Below are 18,708 nucleotides of genomic sequence, written 5' to 3'. Positions count from 1 at the left end.
TAAATGGAGAGCATGATACCTATCTCATACAATTGCTGTGAGGTTTTTTGTTTTTTTTTGTTTTTGTGTGTGTGTGTGTGTGTGTGTGTGTGTTTTGAGATGGAGTCTCACTGTTGTTGGCCAGGGCTGAGTGCAATGGTGCGATATCGGCTCACTGCAACCTCTGCCTCCCAAGTGCCAGTAATTCTTCTGCCTCAGTCTCCCGAGTAGCTGAGATTACAGGCACCCGCCACCATGCCTGGCTAATTTTTGGATTTTTTAGTAGAGACAGGGCTTCACCATGTTGGCCAGGCTGGCCTCGAACTCCTGACCTCAGGTGATCCACCTGCCTCAGCCACCCAAAGTGCTGGGATTACAGGCATGAGCCATCACGCCAGGCCTTTTTTTTTTTTTTTTTGAGACGGAGTCTCACTATTGTTGGCCTGGGCTGGAGTGCAATGGTGCGATCTCAGCTCCCTGTAACCTCCACCTCCCGGGTTCAAGTGATTCTCATGCCTCAGCCTCCCAAGTACCTAGGACTACAGGCATGTGCCACCATGCCTGGCTGATTTTTGTATTTTTAGTATAGACAAGGTTTTGCCATGTTGGCCGGGTTGGTCTCAAACTCCTGACCTCAAGTGATCCGCCCATCTTGGCCTCCCAAAGTGCTGGGATTACTGGCATGAGCCACTGCCCCCGGCCAAGATTATATTAAAAGGCATGACACACTGTCTCTCCTGCTCCACCATGGTAAGATGTGCTTGCTTCCCCTTCACCTTCCGCCATGATTGTAAGTTTCCTGAGGCCTCCTAGTCATGCTTCCTGTTAAGCCTGTGGAGCTGATGCAATTGAAGACACGGGTTATTTTATCAAGGTTTTGACTGGAATGGCATGCTTTCAAATACAAATAGACTGTTCTAAGAAATCAAAGTTGACTTATAGAGCCAATGAAACTCCTCAGGAAAGCTGGCCTTATACCTTGTCTACCCAGTCCCTGTATAGGGTTCCTGACCTGTGGGTTTTTGCATGTCTGATGCCCATGGCTCCACCTGGACCTGCCAACCCCACTCCTGTGGCCCCACCCAGAAGGAATTCAGCTCACAGGAGGACCGTTTAGACTCCCTATGATTTCATCCGCCCCGATCAATCAGCAGCAAGCCCCAGTTACCTGACCTCTCCCCTCTTTCCCCAAACTGCCTTTGAAAAACTCCTAACCTAGGAACTTTGGAGGAGATGATATGAGTGCTAACTCCATCTCCCATATGGCGTGGTCAGCCTTGTGTCTGTTAAGCTCTTTCTTTATGGGGAAAAAAAAAAAAAAAAAGCTTGACAGCTTATTATTTTTCTGAAAAAATAGCATTTTAAACATCTGACTACAGAAATACATGCTCATTGTAGTGGCCAGGTGTGGTGGCTTATGCCTGTAATCCCAGCACTTTGGGAGGCCAAAGTAGTGGATTACTTGAGGCCAGGAGTTTGAGACCAGCCTTGTCAACATGGTGAAACCCCGTCTCTACTAAAAATACAAAAATTAGCCAGGCATGGTGGCACATGCCTGTAGTCCCAGCTACTCAGGAAGCAGAGGCAGAGAATTGCTTGAAGCCAGGAGGCAGAGGTTGTAGTGAGCTGAGATCGCGCCCTGTGCTCCAGCCTGGGCAACAGAGGGAAACTCGGTCTCAAAAAAAAAAAAAATGCTGGGCACGGTGGCTCATGCCTGTAATCTCAGTACTTTGGGAGGCTGAGGCAGGCAGGTGATCACCTGAGGTCAGGAGATCAAGACCAGCTCGGCCAACATGGGGAAACCCTATCTCTACTAAAAATACAAAAATTAGCCAGGTGTGGTGGTGTGCACCTGTAATTCCAGCTACTCAGGAGGCTGAGATGGGAAAATCGCTTGAACTCAGGAGGCAGAGGTTGCAGTGAGCCAAGATCTCACCACTGTACTCCAGCCTAGGTGATAGAGCAAGATTCCGTTTCAAAAAAAAAGAAAAGAAATACATGCTCATTGTAGAAAAATTATAAACAAAAGCGCCAAAAAAGAAAATTCCCAAGAAATACTTTCATCTTTTTGAATTTATCCTCCTAATCTTTTTTATTGTCACCAGGTTGGAGTGCAGTGGCACCATCTTGGCTCACTGCAACCTCTACCTCCCGGGTTCAAGCAATTCTCCTGGCTTAGCCTCCCAAGTAGTTAGGACTACAGGCGCCCACCACCACACCCAGCTAATTTTTGTATTTTTAGTAGAGACAGGGTTTCACCATATTGGCCAGGCTGGTCTCAAACTCCTGACCTTACGATCTGCCCGTCTCGGCCTCCCAAAGTGCTGGGATTGCAGGCATGAGCCACCGCGCCTGGTCTTTTTTTTTCTTGAGATGGAGTCTCGCTTTATCACCCAGGCGGGAGTGCAGTGGTATGATCTCGGCTCTTTGCAACCTCTGCCTCCTGGGTTCAAGCGATTCCCCTGCTGCAGCCCCCCAAGTAGCTGGGATTACAGATGCCCACCCCTGCACCTGGCTAATTTTTGTATTTTTAGTAGAGACAGAGTTTCACCATGTAGGCCAGGCTAGTCTTGAACTCCTGATCTCAAGTGATCTGCCCGCCTTGGCCTCCAAAAGTGCTGGGATTACAGGCATAAGCCACCACGCCCAACCGGCATAATTTTTAATAGTGACTCAGTATCCATTGCATGGAGTGGGGGTCATGATTTTTTTTGTTGTTTTACTTTTTAAAAATTGTTTGTAGAGACAGCGTCCCACTGTGTTGCCTAGGCTGGTCTCAAACTGCTAGGTTCAAGTGCTCCTCCCACCTCAGCCTCCCAAAGTGCTGGGATTATAGGCATGAGCCACTGCGCCAGGCCTGGATTTTGATTTTTTAAAAGTAACCCCCTAATGTTGTACAGTTTGGTTGTTTCCAATTTTTCACCATCATTAGCAATAAACATCTTTGTATGTATCCTTCTGCTCATATCCCTAATTATTTTTTTAGCACCCACAAGTAGAATTTTGCATCTAAGGAAGAGCTACATTGTCAAGGCTTTTGCTATTCATTGCCAAATTTCATTAGAAAGTTGTACGAATACACACCCCTGGCAGCAGTGTATGAGAATGCTATAATAAAAGGCTTTGGGCCAAGTTGACAATTATGACCAAAAAAAAAAAATCAAGAAGATAAGTGTTTGCTAAAGGCTCACCCTACGCCAGCTGTGTTTATTTGCTGAACTCTATCACCATGTTCCTTGGCCCAAACACTAAAGGTCCTTTAGATTCTTAGTTTATTTAGTGCCTCTTTCAACACTCTAGTACTTTGACTCCAGTCTTATCTGAAGGAAAGAGGATTTCTGGTAAATATAGTTTCCAATTTGGAAACTCAACTCAAGCACTTCCATCCCTCATCCCAGTGTGGACCACCTCTGTGGTTTTAACTGCTGGGGATGAGTCAGAAAGTGATGCTGGCTGAGTTGGAACTGAGAACTGTAATGCTTATATGAAATAATAGAGAAGGTTTGAGGTGAAAAAGTCATGTTCCGAGGTACAGAGGAAAAACCAATAACAACCCAGAGTTTGGAGTTTCATTCTGCCCTGCTCTGATAATATCACTATGGTGATGTTCTCCATAAACAATTGCAAAATAGCAAGATGAAAAGGAACAAGCAAGTTCCACCCAGGCGATCTGGAGTTATTTTAGGGATCAAGACAATGTCATCTGGGGTAAATATGGAATGCAAAATCTGTTCTTGTAATAATCATCCCCTTCTTTTGTGAGGCTGAACAAAGACCTGGCACATCAGTCGTTTTGTGCTCAAAGAAGCACTGACCCAGTGTTCTCATGGCCAAAGAGAAAGTGAAGCCAAAAAAATAGAAATGATGGTTAATAACAGATGCTGGAATTATTCTTCTCACACCCTTGGACTTTGAGACTCCACTGAGCCTGGTGTGGAGTCCAAGTGGGTGGAACAAGGGTGATGTTCTTGGGAAAGGTTGGCCCAGTTGAGAGGCTGGGGTCGGGACCCCAGGGAGCTGAGCTTGGTCGCCTGCCCTTGACCTTGATTCTTGGGCCAGAGTCGGTGGAGGGAAGCATCTTCAAGGCCACGGTCTGTCTCTGGGGTATCACCATCTGCTGCAGATGACATTTACTGCTCTTATCCTCATGCTATTCTCTTTGAACCCCTGACTCAGCGAGCCCCAGTCCAAAAAGCAGAACTAGCTACTTTTTGCATCAAGAAAAAAAATGTCAGGCAATACACTTGCCGAATTTTTGCTGACCCTGAAACGCTTCCTCTTTGCACTTAACTCCTGTTCTTCCCTTATTCTCTTTGCTGCCTTCTCTTCTAGACCACTAAATTGCAAGCGCCACTATCTTCTCTAGTGAAGATGCTCAAGGGAAGGGCTGTACTCAGCCATGGAGGCTAGCACAGTGCCTGGGGCACGCAAGTTTCTCCATAAATGTCAGCTCAAAGGAGGTAAATTCAAAATCCCATGCCTACCCTAAAATGGACATCTCTCCGGCAGATCTGAGACTGAGGCTATTTGTTCATTCATTCATTCAACAAATATTTATTGAGCACCTACTGGAAACCAGAACTTGTGCTAGGGACTGGAGCTGTAAGGGAAACAAGATCCCAGGGCCCTGTCCTTATGGAGATTACATTCCTGTACACTGTAATGCAAGTGGTGAGCACAGCTTCCATCTTGTCACAGTGGTGAGCACAGCCTACTTCTCTGACCATTGGACAAAAAATTGCACTCCCCCCTTACCTTGTCTTATTTTGTATTTCTTTGTTGCTGATCTTTCAGTCTTTGCATGCAAAAATGTATCCTCTTTGAGGGTGCTTTATGATGTTCATTGCTGAATCCCAAGCACCTAGAACCACTTCTAGCACACAGCAGGTGTGTTGGTCTATTTGGGCTGTTACAACAAACTACCATGGACTGAGCATCTTATAAACAGCAGAAAATTACTTCTCACCGTTCCGGAGGCTGGCAAGTCCAAGATCATGGCGCCAGCAGATCTGGTGTCTGGTGAACGCCCTATTCCTGGTTCACAGGTGGTGACTTCTCACTGTGTCCCCACATGGTGGAAGGGGCTGGCTAGTGCCCTGTGGTCCCTTTCATAAGCACACTGATCCCAATCCTGAGGTCTCTACTCTCATGCCCTAATCACTTCCCCAAATGCCCACCTCCTAATACCTTGGAAGTGAAGATTTTAACATATGAATATTAGGGACACAAAAACATTCAGACCATAGCAAAGTGTTCAACAAATACCTGTCAAATCAATTTATCTAATAAACTCTGCAATCTTCTAGAACGTTCTAGCACAAATCTCCAGGGAATGAGCTGAGAACTCCAGAAATTCATAACTACAAATTACAACTACCCAGGACTTTCCAGATTACAAAGGAGGGAGGTGCATGGGAAGGAGCCTTCACCTCTCCGAGTCCTGGGTTCCTTCTTGTAAAATAGAAACAATAACACCTACCTTTGGGGCCTGTTGTGAGGAACGGATGAAGTAATGCGTGGGAATTACTCAGCCCAGAACCTGGCAAGCAGTATTTGCTCCATGCCTGGGGACAGTGCTATTGTTTATTATTTGAGCTTCCCAATTCTGTGTGGACATTATTATTAGCTTTGCCATTTAACTGACAAGGAAAACAGGACTAACGGAGGGTATAGTAATTTGCCGAGGGTAGCTCAGGAGAGACTAGAACCCCAGCTACATACACCCATGGGGCTGAATTCCAAACACAATGCCTTATCTACCACCCCAGGGGTGCCACCTCTGGAGGGAAAACACAAGGGTGCCTCCTTATTCTTCCAACCCCCGGCTCCACCACCCCATCCTCTCTTACCATTGTGTCGTTCTCCATTCTCTGTCTCCCCCACCCATCACCAAGGGTGCAAAAGAGCTCAGAGGAGAAGCAAGCTTGAGGGGAAGACTGTGCATTTGGTTAGTAGGATCAGGACGAATCCCCCTCCCGCCCACCTGCGGCTTCCTGTGATGCTTCCTCCAAGTTCCCCACAGCCCCCTCTTCTCTCATGCCTTGGGGACCCTCAGCCTGCCAGCCTCTAAGCTGTCGGGGATTCTGATCCAATCAGAAGAGATGAGCCATGAGACCTGTTAGCATAAACAGATCGGGAAATCTTGAAACGGAGAGGTCCTTGAAATTGAACTTCCTAAGAATGATGATGGTGATGATGATGATGATTATTATTTTTTTGAGACAGAGTCTCGCTCTGTCACCCAGGCTGGAGTGCAGTGGCCAATCTCGGCTCACTGCAAGCTCCACCTCCCGGGTTCACACCATTCTCCTGCCTCAGCCTCCCGAGTAGCTGGGACTACCGGTGCCCGCCACCATGCCCGGCTAATTTTTTTGTATTTTTTTTTAGTAGAGATGGGTTTCACCATGTTACCCAGGATGATCTTGATCTCCTGACCTCGTGATCCGCCCGCCTCGGCCTCCCAAAGTGCTAGGATTACAGGCATGAGCCACCACGCCTGGACAAAAATGATTACGATTTTTTTAAAAAAGTAGGCCAGGTGCAGTGGCTCACACCTATAATCCCAACACTGGGAGGTTGAGGCAGGAGGGTCACTTGAGGCCAGTGTTACTGGAAAGGGGTCCCAATCCAGACCCCAAGAGAGGGTTCTTGGATCTTGTGCAATAAAGAATTCAGGGCAAGTCCATAAAGTGAAGTGAAAGCAACTTTATTAAGAAAGTAAAAGAATAAAAGAATGGCTACTCCATAGGCAGAGCAGTGGCATGTGCTGCCCAACTGAGTGTACTTATAGTTATTTCTTGACTATATGCTAAACAAGGGGTGGATTATTCATGAGTTTTCTGGGAAAGGGATGGGGATTTCCAGGAATTGAGTGTTCCTTCGCTTTTTAGACCATAAAGGATAACTTCAGAACATTGCCACGGCATTTGTAAACTGTCGTGGAGCTGGTGGGAGTGTCTTTTAGCATGCTAATGCATTATAATTAGCATATCATGAGCAGTGAGGACAACAAGAGGTCACTTTCATCACCATTTTGGTTTTGGTGGGTTTTGGCCGGCTTCTTTACCACATCCTGTTTTATCAGCAAGGTCTTTGTGACCCGTGTCTTGTGCTGACCTCCTATCTCATCCTGTGACTGAGAATGCCTAACCTTCTGGGAACGCAGCCCAGTAGGTCTCAGCCTTATTTTACCCAGCCCCTATTCAAGATGGAGTTGCTCTTGTTCAAATGCCTCTGACACTAGGAGTTCAAGACCAACCTGGGCAACATAGCGAGACACCATCCATAGAAAATAAAAATTTTAAGATCAGCTGGGCATGGTGGCATGCCTACAGTCCCAGCCATTGGGGAGGCTGAGGCAGGAGGATTGCTTGAGTCCAGGAGTTTGAGGCTGCACTTAGCTGTGATGGCGCTACTGCACTCCAGCCTGGGTGACAGCGTGTCTAAACAAAACAAAACAAAACAAAAACTATAATAGCGTTAGTTGTAATTCATTAAATATTTCCATGGTGCTGGGTAGTGTGAGAGGCAATTTATAAATGTCCAGCTCTGATAACAACCAGGAAAGGCAGGTAGTATTATTCCTATTTTATAGATGAAAAAGTTGAGGCTCTGGAAAATGAATGATCTTGTGGGCCAGGCATGGTGGCTTATGCCTGTAATCCCAGCACTTTGGGAGGCTGAAGCAGGCAGATCACTTGAGGTCAGGAGTTCCACACCAGCCCGGCCAACATAGTAAAACCCCATCTCTACTAAAAATATAAAAATCAGTTGGGCATGGTGGCATGTGCCTGTAGTCCCAATTACTCAGGAGGCTGAGGCAGGAGAATCGCTTGAACCTATGAAGAGGAGATTGCAGTGAGCCGAGATCATATCACTGGAATCCAGACTGGGCGACAGTATGAGAGAAAAAGAAAGGAAGGAAGGAAGGAAGGAAGGAAGGAAGGAAAGAAAAATGAATGATCTTGTCAGAGGTCATGTGGCTACCAACTAATGAATGCCGAGGATTTAAACCCTGCTCTATCTGCCCTCAAAACTCATGCTCCTTCTGCCTTACAAAAACGGTGGGGGGTGCAGGGGAAGTTATGTGGCACCCATCCTAGCGTCACTCTGAAAAAAATTGGAAACATCCTAAAAAATACAAAAATTGGGGATGGTTATGTGATTTATAGTGAGTGTAGTCAGTAGACTATTGCAATGACTAAAAACGATGTAAGGGGCCAGGCATGGTGGCTCATGCCTATAATTCTAGCACTTTGAGAGGCCGAGGTGGGTGGATCACCTGAGGTCAGGAGTTCAAGACCAGCCTGGCCAACATGGTGAAACCCCATCTCTACCAAAAATTCAAAAAAATCAGCCAGGCATGGTAGTGGGTGCCTGTAATCCCAGCTATTCGGGAGGCCAAGGCAGGGGAATTGCTTGAACCCGGGAGGTGGAGGTTGCAATGAGCCGAGATCGAGCTACTGCACTCCAGCCTGGGCAACAGAGCAAGACTCTGTCTCAAAACAAAACAAAACAAAAACAAACAAACAAACAAAAAAACAAGAAGTTTTGTGCTGTGGCAGTATCATAGCCAATGAAGTTTATCCAAGGCACAATTATTGCTAATTAAAAACTTTTCCCAATACCCCGCCATGACAACTTGCAACATAGTCAGCATTGGCATTTTTTTTTTTTTTGAGACAGAGTTACACTCTTGTTGCCCAGGCTGGAGTGCAATGGTGCAAACCCGGCTCACTGCAACCTCCACCTCGTGGTTCAAGTGATTCTCCTGCCTCAGCCTCCTGAGCAGCTGGGATTATAGGCACGTGCCATCATGCCTGGCTAATTTTTGTATTTTTGCAGAAATGGGGTTTCACTATGTTGACCAGGCTGGTCTCAAACTCCTGACCTCAAATAATCGGCCTGCCTTGACCTCCCAAAGTGTTGGGATTACAGGCGTGAGTCACTGCGCCTGTCCGGATGGCTTTTCTTTAGTACCTCTCTAAACCTGGAGACTCACCTGCTTCTAAGCCGTAGTAACCTTTCCTGACCAAGCAAGCACTGGCTATTATTCTCATCTACTTCTGTGCCTGTCTGCTAAGGCCATGCTCCAATCTGAAGCTGCTCTGTTCAATACGGTAGCCATTGCCCCATAATAGCCATTGCATATTAAAAATATGCAAATTTAAATTAATTTAAATAAATAATTCAGTGCCTCAGTTCCACTAGTCCTTTTCCAAGTGCTCAGTAGTCACATGTAGCTTGTGGTTACTCTGGTAGACAGCACAGATATAAATATTTCCATCAGAGAAGGAAGTTCTGTGAGGCAGCAGTGATCTAGCATCTAGGCTGAAGACCATCTTTAGAACTCTAGCTGAATGAAAGATTCCCCAGTTCCTTGTAATCAGTGGATGGACTGGACAATGACCTTTCCATTCTGAGATTTTACTCTCTCATCCCTTCTTTACTCTCTGGAAAGCTCAAGGGTCATGGAAAATTAAGTATGGCCCTCCCCACTAAAAGGCAGGTCTCCCAATTATAGCTTTTTAGAAGAGCTTTACAGAGCAAAGGTTGATCACGCAGGGTGAAACAGTGAGGAAGGTTAATTAGAGTAGTGTTTTTTATTATAAAGGTTATCAACAGAAGCCACTTACTGATATCTACTCTGTGCCAGGTACTCCATTTTGTCTCAGTTAATCCTCAAAGAAGTAAACAAACTTGCCCAGCTCCATAAGCCAGAATCCATAGTTCCAGTTACCAAAGCTCATGCTTTCTCTATTATACTAACTTGCCTCCTGAGAGATTCCAAATCTCATAGAAGGATTCTGATTGGCCCTTCTTGAGTAACAAACCTATCCCTAGGACCAGCCATATTGGATGAAAAGTTTGGCTATTATGATTGGTCTGTCCCAGGTCACTGTCCACCACTGTACTGGTAGACAGTGACTCAGGAAAGTTACAATCTTGAAGAACAATAGAGGTACAAGTGTGAACATCAACAATAGCATAAAAAGCACACACAGCTGGGCTTGGTGGCTGATGCCTGTAATTCTTTGAGAGGTCAAGGCAGGTGGATTGTTGGAGTCCAGGAGACCAACATGAGATTTGGATGGGGATGGACTCCAGCGATCCACCTGCCTTGGCCTCCTAAAGTGCTAGGATTATGGGTGTGAGCCACCAAGCCCAGCCTCATGTGCTTTTTATGTGCACTATTGGTTGATGTTCTCACTTGTACCTCCATTGTTCTTCAAGATTGTAAATTTCGGTCCCCTTAGAACCACCTAAGATCAGGCCAGGCATGTTGGCTCACGCCTGTAATCCCAACACTTTGGGAGGCCGAGGTGGGCAGATCACGAGATCAGGAGTTCGAGACCAGCCTAGCCAACATAGTGAAACCCCGTCTCTACTAAAAATACAAAAATTACCCGGGCATGGTGGCAGGCTCCTGTAATCCCAGCTCCTTGGGAGGCTGATGCAGGAGAATTGCTTGAACCGAGGAGGCGGAGGTTGCAGTGAGTCGAGATCACGCCATGCACTCCAGCCTGGATGACAGACCAAGGCTCTGTCTCAAAAACAAAACAAAACAAAACAAAAAAACAACCACCTAAGATCAGAGAAAGGCAGTCATCAAGTAAAAGGATAGGACAGACAGAAACCATTAACTGCTTTAATTCTGTCAGTATAATTCCCACTGGGCCTACCCACATGCCGATCTCATTAGTTGATATGGTTTGGCGCTGTGTCCTCCCCCAAATCTCATATTGAATTGTCATCCCCACGTGTCAGGGGAAGGACCCGGTGGGAGGTGATTGGATCATGGGGGTGGAATTCCCCCTTGCTGTTCTTGTGATAGTGGGTGAATTCTTATGAGATCTGATTTTTAAAAGTGTGTGGCCCTTTTCCCTTTGTTCTCTCTCTTCTGCCATCATGCGAAGAGGGTCCTTGCTTCCCCTTCACCTTCCACCATGATTCTAAGTTTCCTGAGGCCTCCAAGCCATGATTCCTGTTAAGCCTGCAGAACTGTGAGTCAATTAAACCCCTTTTCTTCATAAATTACCCAGTCTCAAGTGGTTCTTCACAGCAGTGTGAAAATGGACTAACACATTAATTTTCCAAGTTATCTCAGCGAGAACAATAATAATGATTACTACTACCTTTTATTCAGAGCCTAGGTACTGTGGCATGTGCTTTTTTTTTTTTTTTTTTTTTTTTCTTGTGAAATAGGGTCTTGCTCTGTCACCCAGGCTGGAGTGCAGTGGTGCAATTATGGCTCACTACAGCCTTGACCTACCAGGCACAAACAACCCTCCCTCCTGAGTAGCTGGCACTACAGGATCACGCCACCACGCCCGGCTAATTTTTGTATTTTTTATAGAGATGCAGTTTCACCTTGTTGCTCAGGCTGGTCTTCAACTCCTGGACTCCAGTGATCCACCTGCCTTGGCCTCCTAAAGTGCTGGGATTACAGGCGTGAGCCACCGTGCCCAGCCGTATGTGCTTTTTATGTGCACAATTGTTGATATTCACACTTGTACTTCAATAACATAGGGCTTGTTTTCTTGCTTTGGGTAGAAATAGCAGATCGTGTTTCCTGAACACTCAGACTTGACCTTCCTAGGTTCTCTGTGGCCAGTTTCCCACAGCGGGCCCACCTCCTGAATTATGCTCTAGACTAATTCAAGTCACCCACATATTAAACATCAAATCCTTTGCCCTGAAGCCAAAGCTCTCTCTTTGGGAGTTAAATAAATGAGATGTTCATGCACACAATTACTCAAAAGATTGGGCGCGAAGGGGCCAATTCTTCTTGTTGTCGTTGTTGTTGTTGTTGTTGAGACCGAGTCTCACTCTGTCGCCCAGGCTGGAGTGCAGTGGCGCAATCTCATCTCACTGCAAGCTCCGCCTCCCGGGTTCACGCTATTCTCCTGCCTCAGCCTCCTGAGTAGCTGGGACTCCCGGCTAATTTTTTGTATTTTTAGTAGAGATGGGGTTTCACCATGTTAGCCAGGATGGTGATCTCTTGACCTCGTGATCCGCCCGCCTCGGCCTCCCAAAGTGCTGGGATTACAGGCGTTAGCCACCATGCTCAGCGTTTTTTTGTTGTTGTTTTCTTTTTGGTTTTTTGAGACTGAGTCTGGCTCTGTCGCCCAGACTGGAGTGCAGTGACACGATTTTGGCTCACTGCAACCTCTGCCTCCTGGGTTCAAGCAATTCTCTGCCTCAGTCTCCTGAGGAGCTGGTATTACAGGCGCCCACCCCCACGCCTGGCTAATTTTTGTATTTTTGGTAGAGACAGGGTTTCATCATCTTGGCCAGGCTGGTCTTGAACTCCGGACCTCATGATTCATCCACCTTGGCCTCCCAAAGTGCTGGGATTACAGGTGTGAGCCACTGCACCCAGCCTGGGAATTCTAAAAAAGGACTTAGTCTCCGTTGTCTAGCCTGGGCACCGGACAGTTGACCAGAGGCTGAACCAGATGCCTTTGAGAGGGCCCTGGAGAACTGAGAGGTCTGCGGTTCAATGGTCAGGGGATAAGGAGGAATGTTCCCGGGCCTTGGTTTCTCCTTGGATTGAATTCAGTCTACACAAGGGCCGCTTGGGCCCGAGTTGTCTAAGTAAACACTGATTCCTTGACAAGTTTCCAAAAGCGGGAACAGAGCAACTGTTTGGTTTGAACAAGCTGTGCTCTGTAAACCACCACTTGCTTATGACCAGGGCCCCGTGTAAATATTTTAGCTACAGATGGAAAGAACATAACTTTTTTTGAAATCCCATCACTTCACTGCTAGACTTATAATGAATTATGTGTTGCCTCTATTTGCTGTTAGACTTAAAATGAATTATGTGTTATTTCTATTTGTTGGGAGGTCCAGTTCTCTAATTTAATTGTAGGCTGCTTAGATGTGCCTCTACTGAGACTGCTAGGGTTTGGGGAAAGCACAGTAAAGAACATGCCACTTTTGGCTGGGCGCAGTGGCTCACGCCTGTAATCCCAGCACTTTGGAAGGCCAAGGCAGGCAGATCACCTGAGGTCAGGAGTTCGAGACCAGCCTGGCCAACATGGTGAAACCCTGTCTCTAATACAAAAATTAGCTGGGTGTGGTGGCAGGCACCTTAATCCCAACTACTTGGGAGGCAGAGGCAGGAAAATTGTTTGAACCTGGAAGGTGGAGGTTGCAGTGAGCTGAGATCGAGCCATTGCACTCAAGCCTGGGGGATAAGAGCGAGACTTGTCTCAAAAAAAAAAAAAGGAATGTGGCACTTTTTCCTGCTTGAATTTGGCACAAAATGAAAGGAAGACACAGGAACCAAGTAGGTGGGAATGATAATATCACTTGATTTCCAGTGAACTGATTTTGGAGATATTTGATTTGTTTTAGGTGTATGGCTAAAGAGCTGCTGCTTCTTCCTCTTCTTTTTTTTTTTTTTTTTGAGACAGAGTCTGGCTCTGTTGCCCAAGCTGGAGTGCAGTGGTGTGATAATGGCTCACTGCAGCCTCGACCTCCCAGGCTCAAGCAATCCTCCCATCTCAGCCTCCCAAGTAGCTTGGACCACAAGCACATGCCACCATGCCCAGCTAATTTTAAAAATTATTCTTGGTAGAGATGGCATATTAGTTTGTTCTTGCACTGCTATAAAGAACTACTGGGCTGGGCGCGGTGGCTCACGCATGTAATTCAAGTACTTTGGGAGGCTGAGTGAGGTGGGCAGATCACCTGAGGTCAGGAATTCGAGACCAGACTGACCAATATGGTGAAACCCCATCTCTACTAAAAATACAAAAATTAGCCGGGTGGGTGCCTGTAGTCCCAGCTACTTGGGAGGCTGAGACAGGAGAATCACTTGAACTCAGGAGGCGGAGGTTGCAGTGAGCTGAGATCGTGCCACTGCACTCCAGCCTGGGTGACAGAGCAACACTCCATCTCCAAAAACAAACAAACAAACAAACAAACAAAAACTACTTGAGACTGCATAATTTATTTTTTAACAAGTTTTATTTTATTTTATTTTATTTTTTTTGAGAGGAGTCTCGTTCTGTCACCCAGGCTGAAGTGCAGTGGCGTGATCTCGGCTCACTGCAACCCCAGGTTCAAGAGATTCTCCTGCCTCAGCCTCCTGAGTAGCTGGGACTACAGGTGTGCACTGCCACAACTGGCTAATCTTTGTATTTTTAGTACAGATGGGGTTTTACCATGTTGGCCAGGCTGGCTCGAACTCCTGGCCTCAAGTGGTCCACCCGCCTCGGCCTCCCAAAGTGTTGAGGTTACAGACATGAGCCACTGTGCCTGGCCTTAAGAAAAGAGGTTTAATTGGCTCATGGTTCCACAGGCTGACCAGGAAGCATGGCTGGGGAGGCCTCAGGAAACTTAGGATCATGGCAGAAGGTGAGGGAAAGCAGGCAAGTCTCACATGGCTGGAGTAGGAGGAAGAGGGCAAAGCAGGAGGTGCTACACACCTTTTAAACAACCAGATCTCATAAGAACTCACTCACTATCACAAGAACAACAAGGGGGAACTTCGCCCCCAGGATCCACTCACCCTCCCACCAGGCCCCCCCTCCAACACTGGGGATTACTATTCCACATGAGATTTGGGTGGGGACACAAATCCAAACCATATCAGGTGGGCTCTCATTATGTTGCCCAGGCTGGTCTTGAACTCCTGGGCTCAAACAATCCTCTCACCTCAGCCTCCCGACATGCTGGGATTGCAGCCACTGCATCCGGTCAACTAAGGAGTTTCTAATTCCTCACCCTAGAGTTAAGCAGACTTAGCCACCCTGTTTGAGTTCTTAGTGCTTTACTACCCAGTACTGAAGTGAGCAGACCCATGCCTCAGAGGTAGAGCCTGGTCCTGTAGGACTTAAGGCATGGGGGAACAGAAGAGAAGGTGTGTTGGCAAAAAGAACAGAAAAAAGGAACTAAGTGGAGCATGCCCAGTTCCTTCTCCCACACCTACCAGAATGTTATTCTTCCTCCCATGGGAAACAATAAGGGAGGGGACCAAGAGCAGCTAAGATGTTACTCTGATGGACCTCCTGCCACATGAAAACTTGAAGCCAGAGCAAAGGAAGTTTGCCACCAACAGACACCTTGATGAAGAATGAAGCAAAGGAGAGGCCTGGCCAAGGAACCCAGACACAGCGTCTTGGCAAAGAAGATGACACCTGCTTGAATCAGAAAGCAGAACTAGGCTGGGTGTGGTAGCTCACATCTGTAATCCCAACATGTTGGGAGGCCAAGGGATTGCTTGAGGCCAATAATTAAACATCAGCCTGGGCAACATAGCAAGACCTCATCTCTACAAAAAATAAAAATATAGCTAGATGTGGTAGTGCACAGCTGTAGTCCTATCTACTTGGGAGGCTGAGGTGGGAGAAGTGCTTGAGCCCAGGAGGTCAAGGCTGTAGAGTGAGCTATCATTATACCACTACACTCTACCCAAGAAGAACTTGACCTTGAAAAGGAAGTTTGCCTTCAGGAATAGTTCCAATACTGGTAATACTTAGACCCTGTATTAGTCAGTTCTCACACTGCTAATAGAGACATACCCAAGGCTGGGTAATTTATAAAGGAAAGAGGTTTAATTGACTCACAGTTCCACATGGCTGAGGAGGCCTCACAATCATAGCAGAAGAGCAAGGGACGTCTTATAGAGAGGTAGGCAAGAGAGAGAACTTGTGCAGGGAAACTTCCCTTTATAAAACTATCAGATCTCGTGAGACTTATTCACTGTCATGAGAACAGCACAGGAAAGACCTGCCCCATCATTCAAATACCTCCCACCAGGTCCTTCCCAAGACACATGGAAATTGTGGGAGCTACAATTCAAGATGAGATTTGGGTGGGGACACAGCCAAACCATATCAGACCCCTTTATAGGTAGGAAGACAGACTCTGAGAGTATTGCCTCCAGATCCAATCACCACAATTGACATCATCTGCCTTTGCCAAGAACACTCCACCCCCTGTCCAACCATTCCTCCCTTTGTGACTGGGGCAGACCAGGCTGTGCCCCAGTCAGGTGGAAATTAACATCATGAATTTCAAACCTGATTCTTTATATGTTTCCTCTCTGGTTATGCGGCAGATCGGGTTTTTCTGGTGCCTCTACCCTCTCTGGACCTTCCAATTCACAAACCTGGAAGGAGATGAAAGGGCGAATCTTTTAACATAATAATTCCCCAAAGATCTACAAGAACCTATTCCTATTACTAAGACTGAAGTACATCTCTTTAGCCTCAATCACAAAGGCTGAGGTTGTGGTTGGACGGAGCCAGAGACTCTGGAGGAGGGTTGCCGGAGGGTAGAAAATGAAAGAGGGGCCAGGAAAGGTGGCTCATGCCTGTAATCCCAGCACTTTGGCAGGCCAAGGCAGGCAGATTGCTTGAGCCTAGGAGTTTGAGACCAGTCTGAGCAACGTGGCAAAACGCCATCTCTATAAAAAAAGTAAGAAATTGGCCGGGCACGGTGGCTCACGCTTGTAATCCCAGCACTTTGGGAGGCCAAGGCAGGCGGATCACGAGGTCAGGAGATCAAGACCATCCTGGCTAACACGGTGAAACCCCGTCTCTACTAAAAATACAAAAAATTAGCCGGGCATGGTGGTGGGCGCCTGTAGTCCCAGCTCATCAGGAGGCTGAGGCAGGAGAATGGCGTGAACCCGGGAGGGGGAGCTTGCAGTGAGCCGAGATCGCGCCACTGCACTCCAGCCTGGGCGACAGAGCAATACTCTGTCTCAAAAAAAAAAAAAAGGAAATTAGGCCGGGTGCGGTGGCTCACGCCTGTAATCCCAGCACTTTGGGAGGCCGAAGCGGGCAGATCACAAGATCAGGAGATCAAGACCATCCTGGCTAACAAGGTGAAACCCCGCCTCTATTAAAACACAAAAATTAGCCAGGCGTGGTGGCGGGCGCCGGTAGTCCCAGCTACTCGGGAGGCTGAGGCAGGAGAATGGTGTGAACCTGGGAGGCGGAGCTTGCAGTGAGCCGAGATCCCGCCACTGCACTCCAGCCTGGGGGACACAGTGAAACTCCATCTCAAAAAAAAAAAAAAAAAAAAAGAAAGAAAAGAAATTAGCTGAGAGGCAGGCACGGTGGCTCACACCTGTAATCCCAGCGCTTTGGGAGGCCGAGGCGGGTGGATCACCTGGGGTCAGAAGTTTGAGACCAGCCTGCCCAACCTGGTGAAACCCCATCTCTGCTAAAAATACAAAAATTGATTACTTGTAATCCCAGCACTTTGGGAGGCCAAGGTGGGAGGATTGGGCAGCTGTAATCCTAGCTACTCAGGAGGCTGAGGCAGGAGAATCACTTGAACCTGGGAGGCAGAGGTTGCAGTGAGCCGAGATTGCGCCATTGTTGTAATAAGATGGGAACCTTCCTGGGAGTGGATGCTGCCTGTTTGCCTTTCTGGAGGTTGCTGGGAATAAGGGCAGGGTTTTTCTTAAATAACCTAACCATCCGCAATCACTGTTGACCTCTCTACTGCGTTCCTCTCTTCTCGTTGATTTCTGCCTTAGTCTATTTGGGCTGCTATAACAGAATACCATAGACTGGGTGGCTTATAATAGAAAGTGTTTCTCACAGTTCTGGATGCTGGGAAGTTGAAGATCAAAGTACCAACAGATTCAGAAACATCGCTCTGGTAGGAACTGAACAGTAGGAGGGCAATCAAGGCAGGAAGTCTAGGTAAGAAGTTTTTCCAACAGTTCAATTAAGAGTTGATGAGGCTGGGTGCAGTGGCTCATGCCTTTAATGCCAGCACTTTGGGAGGCCGAGATGGGAGGATTGCTTTAGTGCAGGAGTTTGAGACCAGCCTGGGCAACATAGTGGGACCCATCTCAAAAAAAAAAAAAAAAAAAAAAAAAGAGTTGATGAGCAGGAGGATTGAAAATAGAAACGAGGAAGCAGATGAGAGAAAGATCTTGGCAGAGAAAGAATGCACAAGGCTGGTCATTGCTATATCTGAATGTTTATGTCATCCCAAAATGTCTGGTGAGCACCCACTTTCTGGTTCATAGAGGGCAACTTGTCACTGTGTCTTTACATGGTTGAAGGGGTGAGGGGTTTCTCTGGGGCCTCTTTTATAAGAATACCATTCCCATTCATGAGCGCCCCCACCCTCATGATCTAATCACCTCCCAAAGGCTCTACCTCCTAATACCATCACCTTGGGGTTGAGGATTTCAATCTATTAATTTGGGGATGACACAACATTCAGACTATAGCAATGACCAGCCTTGTGCATTCTTTCTCAGCAAGGTCTTTCTCTCATCTGCTTCCTCGTTTTTATTTTCAATGCTCCTGCTTATCAACTCTTTTTGTTTTCTTTTCTTTTTTTTTTTGAGATGGGGTCCTGCTCTGTTGCTCAGGCTGGTCTTGAACTCCTGGGATCAAGCAATCCTCCCAACTTGGCCTACCAAAGTGCTGGGATTACAAGTGTGAGCCACTGTGCCCTGCCTCATCAACTCTTGATTGAACTGTTGGAAAAACTTTTTACCTAGACTTCCTGCCTTTATTGCCCTCCATCTGCACTTACTGTTCAGTTCCTACCACAGTGATATTTCTGATAAAACCGATCTAATCTACTTAAGGCCCTCTGCTACTCAAGTCTTTGCTCATTCTCCATTGTCTATAAAATAAAATCCAAGATTCAAGAGTCTTAGGCAAGCTTGCAATTTATCTTCCACTATGACTGTTCATACATCCTATACACTAAGACAAGTGCAGCCAAGCAAGTATGGAA

General features: G+C 46.8%; 1 non-coding gene across 1 annotated transcript; it reads left to right on the top strand.

Moving 5' to 3' along the window:
* Positions 1-8,525: 8,525 nt before the first annotated feature.
* Positions 8,526-8,661, top strand: LOC112130879 (U4 spliceosomal RNA). Its single transcript, XR_002913055.2, has one exon. It is a non-coding gene; the product is annotated as a U4 spliceosomal RNA (small nuclear RNA).
* Positions 8,662-18,708: the final 10,047 nt, after the last annotated feature.

Source organism: Pongo abelii, chromosome 1, assembly GCF_028885655.2.
Source record: "Pongo abelii isolate AG06213 chromosome 1, NHGRI_mPonAbe1-v2.0_pri, whole genome shotgun sequence".
In the NCBI taxonomy this organism is placed as follows: domain Eukaryota; kingdom Metazoa; phylum Chordata; class Mammalia; order Primates; family Hominidae; genus Pongo; species Pongo abelii.
The sequence above is the reverse complement of the archived record's forward strand: the minus strand, read 5'-3'. Positions and strand labels throughout refer to the sequence as shown.